Source organism: Marmota marmota, unplaced genomic scaffold (assembly GCF_001458135.2).
Source record: "Marmota marmota marmota unplaced genomic scaffold, marMar, whole genome shotgun sequence".
In the NCBI taxonomy this organism is placed as follows: domain Eukaryota; kingdom Metazoa; phylum Chordata; class Mammalia; order Rodentia; family Sciuridae; genus Marmota; species Marmota marmota.
This window is the reverse complement of record NW_026000005.1, coordinates 39127103-39146633: the sequence shown is the minus strand read 5'-3', so window position 1 is coordinate 39146633 and position 19531 is coordinate 39127103. Positions and strand designations below refer to the sequence as shown.

Sequence of the window (19531 nt, the reverse complement as noted above, 5' to 3'; positions counted from 1 at the left end):
CTGAGGAAATGGCTGTGAGATCCTGCTCCTATTTTCAATGCAGAATCTCTTGGAATTCTGGTCTCTGGCTCCTGTTTCTCAGAAAGAGAGGGCAGAGCAGGAGTATCATCGTTTTCCTGGTCCCTTACACATTTCAGTTAGAGGAGCTTATGTGCGAAATAGGACCCCAGGCGCCCTGAGCAGCCGGCAGGAGAACCCACAGATGCTTGGCAGTTCCCACATCTCAGAAATAGGGTCAAGAGGGGAACAGACTTCTGGAACAGTGCCCTCGCCCCAGCATTCTTCCCTCTCTATTTAGGTCTTCCCCACCCTACCAGAGCAGAGATTATTATTATTATTATTATTATCATCAGTGCTAGGGGTTGGACCCTGGGCTTTGTACTTGCTAGGCGGGCACTCTACCACAGACCTACCCCAGCACAAAGCCTCCTTCTATTTTTTGTGACCCTTCTATAGTCAGTTTTCAACTGATAAAGAACACATTGGGATTCAAACAAGATACACAAAATAATATTTTTCTTAGTTATGTTCTTTAAAAGTACTATTTTAAATGTTCTTCAAAAAGTCATATAGTCCGCACAAATTTTTCATTCCAAATAACACTTGTTCAGAAAAGAAAATGAAACTTATTATATCCAATTACTTTTCTGTTCACTAAATCAATGTCTTTGAAAATAATGTCATTATGAATACTTACTCATGTTGATGGGAGTTTCATGTTTTGGAGATATTTAAGCAGGCCAGTATTAGAGAATCACAGCTGCAGTGTTCGATTTGTTTTCTTTTTCTTTATTTTTTTTTTATTGGCTCTTTTTAGTTACACATGACAGTAGAGTCCATTTTGAGATACGTCTTATTCTAATTATGACCTTATTCTTGTGGAGGTACACAATGGTGGGATTCACTGTGGGGTATTCATATATGTACATAGGAAAGTTAGTCAGACCACTCCACCGTCTTTCCATTTCCTACCCCCCCTTCTCTTCCCTTCATTCCCTCTTGTCTAATCCATTGAACATCTATTTTCCCCTGTCCCCCTTATTGTGTGTTAGCATCTACATATCAGTGAAAACATTTGACCTTTGGTTTTTCTTGATTGGCTTATTTTACTTAACATGACAGTCTCCAGATCCATCTACTCATTGGTAAATGACATAAAGTCATTCTTCTTTATGGCTGAGTAATACTCCATTGTCTACATACACCACATTTTCTTTATCCATTCATCTGTTGAAGGGCACCAAAGTAGGCTCCACATTTTTCTTAAAAAATATATTTTCAGCAACATCTACCACATGGGCCATTTTACAGGACATTTGAGCAGGTTTCTTCAAGAAGTCAGTGAACTACAAACAAATAGAAGAAAGAAGAGAATATTTCAGATTAAAGATTAAGGCAGGGAAAATATTATATTAGCAGCCAAATACAATGAGTGGAACTTGTTTGAATTTTGCTATGTGTACACCAATTTTGCTTTCTTTTAGTCAAGAGGGGCAATTTGATCATGGCCTTAGTGTTAGATGGACTAGGAATCATTCTTGGCTGTATTATGTGTGGTCATGCATTGCAGTTATGTAAGAAAATATTCTTTCTATGTTGAGATTCATGTAACAACATTAAGTAAACATTTAGTCCAGATGAAATTATAGAGGCGAGACCCAACTTTTTTGCCCGTTTAAAAAGTGCGTATTTAAAAACGAGGAGGGTGCCATGGATTGCATGTTGTGTCCCTGTAACACTCACTTGCTGAAGTCTAATACCCACTGTGATGGCCTGAGAGGTGGGGCTTTGGGAAGTACTAGGTCCTAAGGGTGGGGCCCCCAGGCATGCAATTTGTGGCCTCATGGGGGAGTCAAGAGACCCTCTCACCATGAGAAGACAACAAGAGGCTCTGAACCGAGCACTGGATCAGTTGGTGCCTTCATCTTGAACTTCCCAGCCTCCAGACCCTGTGAGAAATAAATTTCTGTTGTTTGTAAGCCGCCTAGTCTTTGTTTTGTTTTAGAAGCCCAAAAGGATTAAGACAGAGGGCAGAGCCTTCTAGAATGCCTTCCTTAGTCGACTGGCTCAGGGAAACAACATCTTCAATCAATGATAATGGTATTCTGAAACAGACATTTGGATGCAACTTTGCTTAGAGAATAGAAGAGCAGTTGGAAGTCTGACAAATTAAGTGAGGAAAACTATTTCTCACCACACCAGCAGTTCCCTGGTTTCAGATTTCAGACCATTAGCTCTGGAGAGAGACTTAGCGATATGATTAATTTGGAAAATTATTTCGTGCGACAGAATAAAAGGACAGTGTGGCAATTGCCTTAAGTTCCCGTTCTAAGTAATTTCGAAACAGTGGCGATGGCAGTTGGCCAATTTAGGGACATAATGGCAAGAATAAGGAACATGGATGCTGAATTATCCCAAGGGTGAATTAGCTCTGCCAAACTGCCAACAGCACAAATAAATTTATATTTATTTATTGATTAAGTTAATTGCTTCTTTAGTAAAGAGCTTAGAGGTCTTGATCATTGGAGTTGACCCAAGCAAAAAAGCAGCTTATCTTGCACACATTGAGATCTTTTTCTTTTCTTCTGCTCTTCCCAACAACTGCTCAGACACCAAATAGACCTGAATATTTCACTTCTCTCTAGAATCAATGAGATATAAAAAGAAACAGTCACATATTCAGGTATGATTATTTTCAAAAGTGCTTGCATTTTAAAATGACCCTAAGATCTTAAGAGAGATCCTAATGTGTGATCAGCACATTAAAATCAACTGGGAAGATTTGAAGGAAGCAAGATTAAAAATGAAAACAAGGATCCTGGGATATATCCATAAAAATTATGATTTAATTTATCTTGAGGTAGGACCTGGGTATCAATGGTTTGTTTTTAATTTTCCTGGGTAAAAATGTATAGCCAGGTAAGAAGTGCCTTAACTTAAAATGAAATCCTAACAAGAAGAAATCCAGGCACTTCTTGGGGGTCTCCAGAGAGCTTTTAAAAGGTACTTTATTCATCTCCAAATTTTTTTCTTTGATTTAAAAATTCATGATTAAAGGCTGGGGCTGTGGCTCAGCAGTAGCACACTTGCCTGGCTTGTGTGAGGCACTGGGTTCAATTCTCAGCACCACATATCAATAAATAAAATAAAGGTCTATCAACATCTAAAAAAATTTTTTTAAATAAATAAATAAAAATTCATGATTAAAAAAGAGCATGTACGTATACTATTAGGGTATCATTTCACCCCAAAATTTTTGAGCAATTTAAAAATAGCATACACTTTTTATGTCACAGTTTCTATCATGCAGGAGTCCAGATCCAACATTCTGAGTCCTTTCCTCAGGGTTCCACAGGTTAAAAATCAAGGTGGCACCTGGAGCTGTGATCACATCAGAGGTTCTGGGATCCTCTTCCAATCTCCCTGGGTGTTGGCAGGATTCATTTCTTGCCACCTCACGACTGAGATCCCGGGTGTGTTAGTCAGCTTTTCATCACTGTGACAAAATACCCAACAACAACAATTTAGAGTAGAAAGGTTTACTTTGGCTCAGTGTTCCAGTGGTTGAGTCCACAGTCAGCCAAGCCCATTGCTCTGGGCCCAAGATGAGGCAGAACACCATGATGGAAGAAAATGGTGGAAGGAAGCTGCTCCCCTCATGGAAGCTAGAAAGAGAGACAGAGGGTAGAAGGGGCCACAGGGCAGATGAACGCTTTCAGGACATGTCCCTGATGACCCCCCTCCCCCAGCCACACCCCTGCCTGCCTACACTTACCAGCCAGTCCATTCATTCAAACTAGGATGGGCCAATTGGGTTACAGCTCTCATACTCTGTAATCACTTCACCTCTAAATATTCCTACATGACACAGGAGCTTTTGGGGGATGCCTCGAATCCAAACCTTCACACAAGGTTCCCTCCTGGTTGCCAGCCAGGAGTGCTCACAGCGTCTAGAGATTACCCACCATTCCTTGCTCTGCAGCCTTCTCCACAGCAGGCAATTCAAGGCCAGTCAGAGAACTGCTTCCTGCAGCAAAGATGGAGTCTTTTTTCTAATTAGTGTGCTTTAATTAAACAGAATAATGGGTTCACTGCGGCATAGCCATATGTGCATACAACATACTTTAATCATATCCATCCCCCACTACCCTACCCTCCCCTCTCCCCAACCCCTTTGTCTTCTCTTACAGTCTCCCTGTTACTTTCATGTAATTTTTTTTCTCTCTAGATTTCAAAGATAAGAGAAAACATGTAATACTTGTCTGAGTCTGACTTATTTTGCTTAATGTTATGATCTCCAGTTCCATCCATTTTCCTGTAAGTAACATGATTTCATTCTACTTTGTGGCTGAATAATACCTTCATTATTTTTTTCCAATGAACAAGGCCTAAGCTAATTCCACAATTTGCTATTGTTAATTATGCCCTGATAAACAAGGGTATGCCGGTATCTTTATAGTATATTGATTTAATTTCTTTGGGTGTATACCAAAGTCATTCCATTTTTTTTTTTTTTTGAAAAGCATGCTTGCTGTGGATACTATGGTTCATAATAAAGTATGATTGATGTCATTGCCAGGCTATGACATCCAAAATAGTTTTCTCCATTGACAACCCCACAGTGTGGAATACCTCCAGTGCCCAGACCTTCATTTCTAAATAATATTTTCTACTAAAGTGACTCAGGGTTGTTTGAAGAATTGGAAAGTTTAAGTCTGGAGCATGGAAAATACATGATGAGCTTTAAAGCAGCTGTTTGCCCTAAAGTGATGATGCTTAAAGCCTATTGGGGATGTTTCAAATAGACTCAAAAGCCAGAATGAAGGCATTCATATTAGCTAATTTGGTACAGTTTGAGCACTAGAAGGAATAATGACTATAAATTGATCGTAACATAATAAATAAATAAATAATCTCAGTCCATAATGAGACTCAAAATTAAATAAAAACAACAGAAAAAAAACCAAAAAAACTCATTTGCTTATTAGAGTCAACTTCTCATTTGGAAAGGAGAGAAAAATTAGACATTAATTCTGCCCTTGTAAAAGAAAGGAAACTCATTCCAGTTGATGCAGGGAAGCTCCTTTTTTTAAATAGATGGAGCCTACTTAATAAAAACAAAAACAAAAAAATCACTAAATTCCAATGAAATAATTGATTAATGTCACGATCACTACTGGATGATGAAAACATTAGGTATATGAACTTAATGGGACTTCCGCTTTTGTTAAGGATTGAGTAATAGGAGTATGATAAACCCTTCCACCAGACACACCTAAACACCAGACAGAATATATGAAACAACATTCAAGACTTTGGACACAAGCACAAAAGAAAATTGATAGGTAGAAAATAAATGAAAAAAAAATAAATAAAAAAAAATTAAAAAAAAAAAAAAAAGAAAAAGAAAATAAATGAGGTCAGCCCTCTGCATGCCCCAGCTAATTGCTTGGAGTTAGATTCTAGACTGAAGGTGAGTTCAGGCAGAGCTCAGAGGTCTCCCCAAGTTGAAAACATGGAATTCGTAGTCCAAGGAAGCCAAGATGCCCAGAGTTTGCAGAAAAGAAGTGAGTGCCACAAAGAAAATTCTGGGAAGGAATCTCACTCAACTATTCAGCTGAGTACTGATCAGTACATTCATGAATGAAAACTCTCTGAGATCCAGGAAAGAACTAGCTGACACGATTAGAGGGATTTGAGTTTTATAGTTAAAAACAAAACAAAATCAAAGATTCCAACAAAGAAAATTTGGGGTTGAGGATGTCTTTATTTGTGAAATAACACCATTTTTACATAGTCTTCCAGAAAATTGGAGGAGGAAATACCAACAACATTCTATGAACCTAGAATTACTCTGATGAGAATTCTACTGCTTCCGTCAGTATTATACTAGAGGTTACAGCCAGTGCCAAGGGTAAGAAAAAGAAAAAGGAAAGCATAAAACCGCTATCATAGTGTATATCTGATCATTTCCATAGAGAATCTAAACAAGCTACAGTAAGTAAGCTGGGAAGGTGGTACACACCTATAATCCCAGTTACTTGGGAGGCTGAGGCAGGAGGATCACAAGTTCAAGGTCAGCCCCAGCAACTTGGTGAGAGCCTGTCTCAAAATTTAAATAAATATGTAAACAAATAGACAAAGAAAAATGGCTGGTGATAAAACATGCCTGGGTTCTATCCTCAGTACCCCTCCAAGACTCCAAATCTACAGAAAAGCAATTAAAACTATCAAGCAATTTAAACAAGCTTGACTATATAAGAAAATTAGCTGACATGTATATTAGAAACTATGAGAAAATAAAATTTAAAAATTAACATTTATAGTAGCATCAAAAACTGTATAAGACCTGTAAACTGAAAACTATAAAACATTGCTGAGATAAATTAAAGAGGAACTAAATAAATAGAGAAAAATAGTATTTCCTCCTTATCTGCAGATTCTTTTTTTAAAACATTTATTTTTTTAGAAGTAGTTGGACATAATATCTTCATTCTATCTATTTATTTTTATGTGGTGCTGAGGATTGAACCCTGGACCTCGCATGTGCGCTGAGCCACAATTCTAGTCCTGTATCTGCAGATTCTATACTCATGATTTCAACCAACCGCAGATCAAAAATACTTGGAAAAAAAATTATATCATTGAATCTGTACTGAAAATGTACAGACTTTTTCTTGACATTATTTCCAAAACGATACAGTATGCTAACAAATAGTTTTATATAGAATTTACATTTTATTGGATATAAGCAGTTGAGATATGTTTTAATGTATAAAGGAGGGTGTGTGTTGGTTATATTCAAATACTATGCTGTTTTACATAGGGACTTGAGGGTCCATGGATTTTGGTACCTGGGGTCTTGGATCCAGTCCCCTGACAATACTACAGGGTGACTGTACTATATTCCTGGATCTGAAGACACAATGTTAGAATGTTGATTATCCCAAAATCTCTGTGCATATTCAATGTTATCTCAGTTAAAATACCAGCAAGCTGTTTTGTAGAAATTGGCTCCAAAATTCATATGGAAAAGCAAAGGACATAAAATGTAAAAACAACTTTGAACTAAAGCAATGGAGTTTGAAGAGTCACACTAACTTCAGCATTCATTTTTAAAGCCGTAGTAAACAAGGTTATGACATTGATATCAAAACAAACAAACAGATCAACCAAACAGAACAAGAGTTTTATTTCACACATAAGGTCAAATTTTTCAATGAAGATGCAAAAGCAATTCAGTTGAGAAAGAATCATCTTTTCATACTACAGGGACACAGCCACATCAGTGTTTATAGCAGCATAATTCACAATAGCTAAACTGTGGAACCAACCTAGATGCCCTTCAATAGATGAATGGATTAAAAAAATGTGACATATATACACAATGGAATATATTGCTGAGTAACAATAAAAGAGAATAAAATCATGGCATTTGCAGGTAAATGGATGGAGTTAGAGAAGATAATGCTAAGTGAAGTTAGCCAATCCCAAAAAAGCAAATGCCAAATGTTTTCTTTGATATAAGTAGGCTGATTCATAGTGGGATCGAGAGTTGGAACATGGGAGGAATAGACAAACTCTAGATAGGGCAGAGGGGTGGGAGGGGAGGGGAGAGGGCATGGGGTAATTAATGATGGTGGAATGTGATGATCATTACTATCCAGAGTATAGGTATGAAGACACGAATTGGTGTGAATATACTGTGTATACAACCAGAGATATGAAGAATTGTGCTCTATATGTGTAATAAGAATTGTAATGCATTCTGCTGTCATATATAAATTTTAAATATTACATAAAAAAGAATCATCTTTTCAGTAGATGATGCTGAAACCATTTGGTAAACATGCTAGATACCTGTAATCATATCAAAAAATTAATTCAAATGGATCACAGATGGGAATGTAAAACCCAAAACTGTGAAACTACGAGTGAAAAGCAAGAGAAAAACTTCATGACCTTGGATAAGGCAAAGACTTCTAAGGTATGATAACAAAACCATGATCAACTTAAATTACGAATTATAAATTGCATATAATAAAAATTAAGAACTTTTGCTTGCTGAAAGACATCATGAAGAAAATTAAAAGTCAAGCCACAAACTGGGTAAAGATACTTGTGACTCATATTTCTGATACAGGTCTTATGCCCAGAATGTATAAAGAACTCTCAAAACTCAATGACAAGAAAAAAAAAAAAACTAAGCAGGGTGTGATGGTGCATGCCTGAAATCCCAGCCACCCTGAAAGCTGAGGCAGGAGGGTCAGGAATTCAAAGGCCATCCTCAGCAAAACAAGGCATTAAACAACTCAGTGAGACCCTGTTTCTAAATAAAATACTAAATAGGGCTGGGGATGTGGCTCAGTGGTCGAGTGTCCCTGAGCTCAAGCCCCAGTATCCCCCCAAAAAATAAATTAAAAATAAATAAATAATTTTAAAAAATAGAGCGCGGGTAGCTCAGTGATAAAGCACACTCCCTCCAGCTTGTTTGAGGCCCTATGCTTAACCCCAGCACCAAAAACCAAAACAAAACAAAATAAAACAAAACAAAAAAGGTGGGGGACAAAAAATTGAATAGATAATTTTATAACAGAAGATATATAGATGGCAAATAACTACATGAAAAGACCATACCATTAGTCATTAGAAAGATGCAGGTTAAGACCGCAAGATTCTACTTGCAATCAGATTAGAATGGCAAAAATTTTAAAAAGATGGGGCACAACTAGGGTTAACAAGGATATGACAGAACTGGAATTCTTTTACACTGCTGAGAAGATGTAAAAGGGCACAACCACTTGCCGCAGTCCGGCTGCAGCAAAATAACCGGGGGGTGACGAACAACTTGTGTAGATTGATACAGCAGGAGTGGGAGCCGTTTATTGCAGGACAGGAGCAGTATTTATACATTCCACACAGCTTATCTAATTAGCATAAACTAGATACATCAGTCAACCAATAAGGAATCTCCACACTTAATGGCTCGCTTTTGGTACTTCTCAAACCACTCCCTCTGGCATTTTGCCAGGCACCATCCAGACTTGTTTACGAACTCTAACATTCCCCTGGCAAAATGCCAGGTGTTATTTTGACTTGTTTACAGACTCTAACAACCACTTTGGACATTAGTTTGGTAGTTTCTTAAAATTTGATCAGGACTAGGGATGTAACTCAGTGGTAGAGCGCTTGCCTAGCATACATGAAGCCTGGGTTCCATCCTTGATACTGCATGAAAAATCATATATTTACCACATGTAATCCAGTTAGGTATTTGCCCAGAAAAAAATGAACTCACATATCCATACAAAAACTTGTAAATAAATATTCACAGTGGCTTTATATTAATAGCCCAAACCAAAAAAAAATGTCCCAGTGTCCAACATGTGAATGGATAAATACTATAATATCCATACAATGGAATCTTTTCAGTAATAAAATGGATGAAACTATAGATATACTCAACAAATTGGATATATCTCAGAATAATTATACTAAGCAAAAGAGGCTAGACCATAAAAAAGTACATATTGTGGGTAATTTATGTCAAATTCTAGAAATATGAACTTCTCTACAGTGACAGAAAACATCTGTGATTGCCTTGGGTTGAGTGAAGGGAGAAAAGGGCAAGAGAAACATTTTGAAGGTGAGTCATTAACATGTTCATGGCCTTTATTGTGTGATGATTTCACAGGTCTATATACCTTTCAAAACTCACCAAACTGGGGGCCAGGGAACCCTGGCATCTCATAAAAAATAAAATAAAATAAAATAAAGATGTTGTATACATCTACAACTTAAAAAAAAAAAGAGTTGTTACTGTGAGAAAAAAAAACAACTCACCAAACTGTATGATTTAAACAAGTTCAGTCTATACAGAGTAATTACATGTCAAGAGGCAAATAAAAGTTGGTAGGATGTTTGCATGGTACCAAAGTATTAATCTTGACTGATTGATTACCCCACAGATTAATTGCAAATTGAATACGAAACAGGGATATTTACAAAAGAAAGTTCTGGCTGCCACTATGATAACCATCTGACCAAATTTAATCTCAGTAACAGTAGGACCAACTGACCCTAAGGGCTTCCTTCTGTCATCCAGCAAGTTCATCGCATCACCTGTTTTTACACAAAAGGCTTAACTTGAATCTTATTATATCAATTGCACATCATTTCAAGTGTATAGGATATACCAGGGAGAAAGAAGTTAAACAGGACTCCCAGGTAAACAATTAGAAAAATGCAAAATGTGAGATATTCTGCAGGACAATATTCCCAGCCTCTTCAAAACAACAACAACAACAACACAATGTGTGAAATTTTATAGCATCCTACTTTAAAAAACAAAACAAAATTCGTTTTGGAGAAAATTGATGATAATTCAATAAGGACTTAAACTGCCCAAAATTTGTATTTGTGGTCAGGCTCAGTAGCACATGGATGTAATCCCAGGGACTCAGGGGACTGAGGCAAAAGGATCATATCTAGATGCCAGCCTCAGCAATTTAGGGAGGCCCTAAGAAACTTTGCAAGACCCTGTCTCAAAATTAAAATAATAAAAAGGGCTGTGAATGTGACTCAGTGGTAAAGCACTAAGAAAGAAAGAAAGAAAGAAAGAAAGAAAGAAAGAAAGAAAGAAAGAAAGAAAGAAAGAAAGAAAGAAAGAAAGAAAGAAAGAAAGAAAGAAAGAAAGAAAGAAAGAAAGAAAGAAAGAAAGAAAGAAAGAAAGAAAGAAAGAAAGAAAGAAAGAGAAAGAAAGAAGGAAAGAAAGAAAAAAAGAAAGAAAAGTATTTACTCTAGCACAAAATCTCTCTCCAATCTTACTTACCACAAGCCGAATTAGAAAGAAAGTTGCCCACATATAATTGCAGAGATCTTATGAAGCCATATGCCATGGACATGGGAAAGCTGGCTTGTCCCTTAAAGTAGAGGAAGAAAATTGAAGTGTTTCCCTTAATGAAAGGATGCCATCATTCCAGAGTTGTGGCCATTTCTTTTAATATTGTTTAAGAGATCACAGAGGGACTGTCAGCTCTACAATTAGTATGACATATCAGTACATTTTGGGATTTGATATCTTGTGTTGCACTGATACCATCAAAGACTCCCGGCTTTGCAACACCCTTTTGGACATGCAAAACCACTGATAACTTCAGTGTGGAATTCCCAGAATAGACCTTCCTCTAGAAAAAGAATGTTAATACTCCATGTTAAGATGGATCTTGTGATGCTTGACAAACATCTGCACTTAGAGCTCTGCAGAAAAGTTGGCAGCTGTCTTTTCTGCAATGAATCACATCCATTGCCATGAACAACACTGTCTTCATCAGACTCAGGACCTCAAATCACCACTATTTCAAGATTTTTTTTTCCTTTCAATTAAGAGAGGCCAGTAGAAGATAAATTACTTTCTTATAGACAGAAATGTGTTGGCCTTTTAGAAGACAAGCCTTGAGCATTTGAATGATCCTCAGACACACACCCACACCCCCCCGCAAACAGGGAAGGACAAGGAACATCGCTCAGAACTGGGATGTGGGTGAGTTTTTTCACTGATTTATTGGGTGGATACTTTTGATCAACTGAATGAAGTGATTCTTTCTTCAAAGAAAGAATTCAAAGCTTTACATGCTATTAGGAAGGCTGCATAACCACTATGAACCCTTCTGTCCAAACTGCTGCTTTGGCAAGGGAAGGGAGGAGACAGTCATATTAACTTTTCAAAGCTAAAGAAAAAAAAAACAATGTTTCTTTATGCTGAAGTGGAGAGTAAAATTTTTTTCCCAAAACTTTTACAAGTAAAAATCTGAAGATACCTGGAACCCTGCAGAAGTCTTTTGATAGCTATTTCTGCTCCAGTGATCTTGAAATTAAATGTGTGTTCATGATCCTAAACTTGCTGACATCAAGTCTGCAGACTCTGCCAAAAATGACCTCACAAAGGAATCGATGCTACTTGGCTTCACTCAAAAGAGCCTTGGAGAAATCTGGGCAGACTCAAGTTTGTCCTTGTTTCACAAAGTGTGCTGTGGGAGCTCCGATTCCATGACTCTTTTGGGAACTGTATGCAATGGAGAGTTAACATCACGTGTCAGTCAAAACGAAAGATGATATTCACTGTCAAAGACGACATTTGCATTTATTTGATCAAACAGCATTCCACAATTCCAATCTCATTCAAGCTAAGCAACAGCAGCTTTGTGTTGAATTCACTTTGACCAGATTAGAGTGGACCTTTTATTTGTTTGTATGAAGTGTGGTGTATTTTTTGCATACTATGCAATAATTTTGCATATTTTTCTAGAATGGTCATTAATTTCTTTTTAAAGTTTTTTTAATTTGTTCTTTTTAGTTATACATGGCAGTAGAATGTATTTTGACATATCATATATACATGGAGTGAAACTTCCCATTCTTGTGGTTGTACATGATGTGGAGTTACACTGGTCGTATATTCATATAAGAACATAGGAAAGTTATATCTGACTCATTTTACTGTCTTTCCCATTCCCATCCCCTCTTCCTTTACCCCACTCCACTCTGTCCAATCTAGTGAACCTCCTCTTCTCCCCCCATACCCCCTATTGTGTGTCAGCATCCACATATCAGAGAAAACACTGGGCCTTTGGTATTTGGGGATTGATTGCCTTATTTCACTTAGCATGATAGTCTTCAGTTCCATCCATTTACCACCAAATGCCATAATTTCATTCTTCTTTATGGCTAATATTTTTTTTTAGTTGTAGATAGACACAATATCTTTATTTGTTTATTTTTATGTGGTGCTGAGGATTGAACCCAGTGCCTCACACATGTGAAGCAGGTACTCTGCCACTGAGCTATAGCCCCAGCCCCTTTATGGCTAATATTCTGATATGTACATGTACCCCATTTTCTTTATCCATTCATGTATTGAAGGGCACCTAAATTGGTCCCATAACTTAACTATTATGAATTGAGCTGCTATAAACATTTATGTGGCTACCTCACTATAGTATGCTGATATTTGGTTATATGCCAAGGAGTGGGATAGCTGGGTCAAGTGAGGAATCTCCATACTGCTTTCCAGAGTGGTTGCACCAATTTGCAGTCCCACCAGGAATACATGAATGTACCTTTCCCCCACATCTTTGCCAACATTTATTGTTACTTGTATTCTTGATAATTGAAGAATGGCCATTAATTTCTACTTTAAAAAATGGGAGTGAAACATGGCATAAAGATTGTTTTTATTTTCTATGTAAGTAGGAAAATGAATTTCCTTTATTGCAAATGGTATGAAACATAGTGGGTTGAAGTTTATGTGTTTTTTCCTGGGATGCATACCATTACTTCCCTTGGTGTCTCAGAGTAGTGCTATATCCTAAAACAGTAAGAAACTGTGCAAAAGAAATGAAGCTCTAACCGTGGAAATTCAGGCATTCCTCTGTAGCTTGAGCAGGACTCAGTGTCCAGCTCTTCCCAGGGCTCTAAAACCTCACCAAGACATTCTGTCCTCATCTCTGCCTAAAAGCATTCTTGTGGTCTACTTCAAGAAGTGAAAAATCAGATGTTGCCTATCTTTACAAATTCGTCTTTTGTGACCATGCTACTCAGCTGCCACACTATTCAGTTTACTGAAAGTAGAAGCTCAGATTTTGACCTGTGCGTAAGAAGCAGTAGGGGAAGCCAAGAGACACCTTCATCATATTTTTATTCTTGAGGCTAATAATATCTTAGACTATGTGCTCTATTTTCAGCGTAATTTCCTGGACATACTTTTTCCTGTTCACATTGGAAAATAAAACTGCTATGAAAAATATTTCCATCATAGCAGGGCTGCTCCATGACCAGAAATAGAGACTGTGAAGTACAAATAGAGGGTAGGACCAGGACTGCTACATTGGTGCCGTATTATTGCACATGTGTGGCATCTGCTTTCCTTTGATCTAGGAATCAATGACATGTGAACAAAGATGAATGTGCTGGAAAGATGCAAATTGCCTGAGCTTGAATACTTGTGAATAAAGTGCTTTGAGTTATGATGAAATACGAAAATGCAAACCTGACAACCAAGGTAATGTTTTTTTTTTTTTTGTTTTCAAATAAAAGCAACTTTCTTATCATCCTTCTCATCAGCCTGTTTATTATGGCCACTACAATCTATTCCTCTTCCCCATGTATTTGATTAAAAAGGGAAACTTTCCCTCCTGGCTACACTTAGTCTTTCTTGAATCTACAAGTTTCAATGTATATTTCAGGTTGTGGTTCAGTGGGAGAGTGCTTACCTAGCATGTGTGAGGCACTGGGTTCAATTCTCAGCACCACATATAAATAAATGAATAAAGGTCCATCAACAACTAAAAAAAAAAATTTAAAAGAAAGAAAGAAAGAAGAGAGAACCAAAGTCTATCTAAACAATTTATTTTATAAGTATGATACCCTTTAATTTCTCTCCAGTATATGGCTTTTTATAATATGTGATTTTAGGAATGATGACTTATTTTGTATAATAAATACAAAAGAATAACCCTAATAAATCTTTCATTGAAATAAAAATTGTTTTCTAAAAGCTTAAATATCCTTATTCCATAAGTATTATTCAACTTTAAGAAATCTATCAAATTGGTTTATTAAACAATACTCTAAAAGAGAACAGAATGTCTATCATTTTCAACAAAGACTCACTAGTAGCATGGAATAGAAGGAAATAGAGTAGAGAACTTTATAAGAATACCATGACAAACATATTAAATAACACATTGAAGCAATTTCTATTAAAATTAGGATCACGAACTGTACCATAATTTTTAGTTTTACCTGAAACAATGAGATAAGAAAATAGTCATTGTAAGTGTTGGGGGAAAAAAGGTGGACACAGTAGCACATGTCTATAATTCCAGCTATTTCAGGAGCGGAGGCAGGAGGATTTCAAGTTTGAAGCCAGCCTGGGCACCTTGGCAAGGACCTGCCTCAAAAAAAAATTTTTTTTAAAGGGCTGGATGTAACTCATTGATACAGTGTTTCCCTCACATGTGGAAGACCTTGGGTTCAAACCCCAGTACTGGAAAAAAAAATTGAGAAGAAGACACCAAAATGTCTTATGTTTTCTTAATATCATTGCATTTTCCAAAAATAATAAGAGAAACTGTTAATGTGATTAAATACAAGATAAATATACAAAAAGCCACAATAATTTTATTTTCTAATAGCAGTAATAAGTTAAAAGTAGAAATGTGAAAAAATATTCCATTCGTATTGGCCAAACCAAAAGCAAGCGAACACCCAGTCACAGTGGTTCATGCCTATAATCCCAACAACTTGGAGGATGAGACAGAAGAATCAAGTTGGAGGCCAACCTGGGCATCTTAGAGAGACCCTGTCTCAAAATAAAAATAAAATAAAACTGGGGTTGTAGCTTAATGGTAAAGTACCCCTGGATTCAATCTCCATTACCAAAAAAAAGTTTTATTTGTAAAACTAAACTTTCAATTGATGAATATAAAACAAAACCTTGGCTAATAGATACCATGTGGGAAGTCTTAATATTAAAAATAAAAATCACTGGGGCTGGGGATATAGCTCAGTTGGTAGAATGCCTGCCTCGCATGCACCAGGCCCTGGGTATTTTAATTCCCAGCACCACAAAAAATAATGATAATAATAATAATAAATAAAAGAAAATCGCTTCTAAATGAATGCAAAAATTTATTGTAAAACCAAAATGAGCATCAATGTTTAAAACTAACCAAAATGAACATAAAGTTTATATGAAATATCAATAATCTGAGAAAAGGCAATAATTCTGGAGAAAGATGTGTGTGTGCCTGTGTGCGCATGGACACATATGCAGGGGATGGAAACTATCTTGCCTTTAAAATTTAAAATGTATTACAAATTTATTACACATTAAAATGTATTGCAAAGCCACTGTGATAAGGTGGCATTGCTATACATTAGCCTAAAACATTTTATATTTTAATATCTATGGGGTAGTATTGAAAGAATGTAAGAATGGTATATTTATAATAAACAATGTAACATGATTATTTTAATTATTTATTTTCTCCAATATAGAACACTTTACACTGATATATCATAATAGTGATGCTGATAGAGCGATACAATAAAATAGAGAGGACAGGAACAAATGTAAAGATGTACGGTAGCTTAATATAGAACCAAGCTGGTATTTCAACTCAGGGTAATGCATAATTAAGTGAATCAATGATGCTGGTATAATTGACTTTCCCCCTGAAATAAGCCCTCAAACAATAACATTTTATACTAACTTTGAAAAGTTATGTGGGAAAATATGTCATAAACACAATTGAAAAGCAAATGGTATTTTGGAGCAAAATGACTGCATCTTCGGATGGGCCAGGTCTGGTTTCCCTCTATGTACAGATTCCTCCTATTAGTCCTTAAGAAACAGACCACCCAGGGAAAGGATGGGCAGTTCATGAAAGACAAAACAAGGATCCTCAAGAAACCGCCTGTAATCCCAACGGCTTGGGAGACTGAGGCAGGAGGATCGCAAGTTCAAAGCCAGCCTCAGCAACAGCGAGGTGCTAAGCAACTCAGTGAGACCCTGTCTCTAAATAAAATACAAAATAGGGCTGGGGATGTGGCTCACTGGTGGAGTGACCCTGAGTCCAATCCCCGGTACCGAAAAAAAAAAAAAAAACCCAAAAAACAAAAAACAAAAGAAACACTGGAAAATGTTCATGTCCCACTGGTAGTATGGAAATATAAATTAAGCAAGACAATATTTCAACTTCAGATTGTTAGTTAAGAGCCATGGGAGCCAATGTTGTTGAGGGTGGGGCTGAAATTGACAATCTAATATATAACTGCCCAAAATACCTGTGACTATAGCCTTTTACAAAATTAATCTGTAAATAGCTACTGAAAATCAAAATACATGTGCCTTAAGAATTCTACTTAGAAGAATGTATCATATAGAAATAATAACTTATATGTAAGAGCACATGTTTAAGAAATTTTATTAAGATATTATTTGTAAAGGCAAAAAATCCACCTTTGAACAACCTGGATGTTCATTGTAAGGAATGATTGAATAAATTATGCTACACCCACACCATGTGCTATTCATGGCTATTAAAAAGAATGTTAAGTGTGCATTATGACTTTGGAGATGTCCATGACAATGAAAAAGACATTGTAGTATATGTGGTATAATAACCATTTAAAAAACTCCTTAGGTTTGGTATGTGCTAGTTTTTTTTTTTTTTTTTTTTTTTTTTTTTTGCGGGGGTGGGGGGTAGTGGGAATTGAACCCAGGGGTGCTTAATCATTGAGCCACATCCCCAATCCTTTTTCTATATTTTTTGAAACAGGATCTCAGTAAGTTGCTGAGGTTGGCTTTGAACTCATGATCCTCCTGCCTCAGCCTCCTGAGCCGCTGGGTATAGGTGTGCACCACCAGTATATGCATATACTTTGAAGTGAGCATTAGGAAAGCTCTAGAAGGCTGCACAGCAAACTCTTAATGCAAGTTATCCTGAGGAGACTGAGCAGCAGTACAGGCAGGTTACTAAATTTTGTTAAGCATTTCTGTATTTGACTTAAAGTGTGTGTCACTTTTGTTGTATAATAAAGTTTAAACAAAGTACCAACAGGGAAGGAATTCCAGATATTAGCACTGAATCACTTTCCTTGGACAGTCCAGGAGGACAGCCTCCCAAATCCAAAATACTATTAGCAATAGTGACCAAGTCCCCAAGAATGGAATCACAGATTCTTTCGCATGGTTTAATAAATTCCTTTGCATCTTAAGTGGAAATATCTAAATCTCACATCAATTGAAAAGATTTATGGTGACTATTTAAATACCAAAGCATATTTAAAAGATTCAAATATAGGTTAAAAAAGAAAAAAAAAAAAAGAACCCCTACACTGTGATGAAGAAGTCTTCATTAACATAAAAACAAGCAAAGTATAAGCACAACAATTATCTAGAAAGAATTTAAATTTCCAGTGAGAAATGGTAGATTTAATTTCATACAGTAAAACACTGTGTTGTGATTAAGATTATATTTGTGAAAATTTTGTAGAAATTTGGAAATTCTGTAACTATAGTATTGTTGGAAAGTAGTATACACTATCCCATATTCTTGTTTTTTCTTTTGTTTTGTTTGTTTGTTTTTAATACTGGGGATAGGACCCAGGGGCACTTAGTAACTGAACCATAAGCCCAGCCCTTTTTTCTTATGTTTTATTTTGAGACAGGGTCTTGCTAAGCTGCTTAGGGCCTCACTAAATTGCTGAGGCTGGTGTAGAATTCATGATCCTCCTGCTTCAGCCTCCTGAGTCCCTGGCACTACAGGTGTGGGCCTCCACACCTGGCTATATGCTTGTTTTAATGACTAAGAAAAATGCTTACAATAACAACACAGCTTTAATATAGAAATAAAAAGACCAAAAGGAAATAGACTTAAATGTCAACAGAACCCTGCAAGGGGGCTCACTCCTATAATCCCAGCAGTTTGGGAGGCTGAGGCAGGAGGATTGCCAAATTCACTGCCAGCTTCAGCAATTTAGCGAAACCCTGTCTCTAAATTTAAAAAATATTTTTAAAAAATGGCTTGGGGTGTGGCTTAGTGGTTAAGCACCACTGGGCTCATTCCCCCGGGGACCAAAAAAAAAAGTCATTATCATCAACAAAGCATGGTTATGTTAATCCAGGATGGTTCACTTTACCATGATATGTTATGCTGAAGAGGGTAAATAAATACCACACAACTACCATAATACAGAAAGTAAGAGTGGAAGCAGGAATGTAGCCATCCCTTCATATCCATAGGCCCTCACCCCCACAGGTGGGTACCAAAATCTGCAAATGCTCAAGAGCCTTATATGAAGTGGCACAGTACCTGCAAACAACCTTCACATACCCTCCTGTATACTAAAACATCTCTGGATTACTTAATACCTAATACAATATAAATTCTACATAAATAGATGCCATATTGTTTAGGGAGCAATGACAAGAAGAAGGAGAAGCCTGTATGTGTTTAATATAGACACAATTTAAAAAAATATTTATCTGGGGTTGATTGAATCTGTTAATGCAGAATCTACTAATATGGAGTCTCTACTGTATTGTGTTATGCAATCTTACAGAACTATCGCTTGACATTTCTTCATTCCCCAAACTTAAAGTAGATATCCTCTCTCAAATGATCATTTTATTTAGGGAGATAATTAATGGCAAGTCAATTTAAAAAAAAAAAATTTTTGTAGTAGGGATTGAACCCGGGGCCTTGGGCATGCTAGGCAAGTGCTCTACCATTGAGCTATATCCCCAATGACCCCTCAAGTTCCTTTGGATACAGGGTTTCACTGCCCGGGGCTGGCTTCCCCGTAGCTGGGGTTACAGGTGTGTGCCCTGCTAGCTTGCCCTGCTTGTGTTCCCTCCCGTCTAGTTGAATGTTGGTGCGTCTTCATCCGTGCACCAAGCATCAATGTCTGCGATAAGGAGTCAGGTGAACTAATGAACCAAGGATCAAGTCCCTGTAGGCACCTT

The 19531-nt window shown here is 36.9% G+C and overlaps 1 long non-coding RNA gene across 1 annotated transcript; it reads right to left on the bottom strand.

Moving 5' to 3' along the window:
- Positions 1–1159: 1159 nt before the first annotated feature.
- Positions 1160–18760, bottom strand: LOC125618252. Its single transcript, XR_007349511.1, has 6 exons — positions 18749–18760; positions 14803–14885; positions 11820–12064; positions 10832–10922; positions 3281–3496; positions 1160–2641 (listed from the first exon to the last, which is right to left on the bottom strand). It is a non-coding gene; the product is annotated as an uncharacterized LOC125618252 (long non-coding RNA).
- Between the last annotated feature and the right edge of the window lie 771 nt (positions 18761–19531).